This window comes from Micromys minutus, assembly GCF_963924665.1.
Source record: "Micromys minutus genome assembly, chromosome: 3".
Taxonomy (NCBI): Eukaryota; Metazoa; Chordata; class Mammalia; order Rodentia; family Muridae; genus Micromys; species Micromys minutus.
In genome coordinates this window covers 85,795,972-85,796,223 of record NC_137972.1, presented here as the reverse complement: position 1 = coordinate 85,796,223, position 252 = coordinate 85,795,972, and positions in this window count along the sequence as shown.

The following is a 252-nucleotide window of genomic DNA, read 5'->3' as shown; positions in this document are numbered from 1 at the left end:
AACACCATTTATTAAACATTCCCCTTCTGGATTTGTTTCTTTCTCTTTTTAAGTAATCACACTAAGGCTGTTATACAGTTAACATTTTTTCAATACTAGAGAATGGGTGTGGTCATTTTATTCAAATGGCCACCACTGCCTAGCTAACTAAATTTCTTCTCATGGTTTATATATATTTTACAGTAATGTGGGTGAACTCAGGGCTTCATGCATACTTGACAAGCCCTCTGCTGCCCAGGTGCACTCTCAACT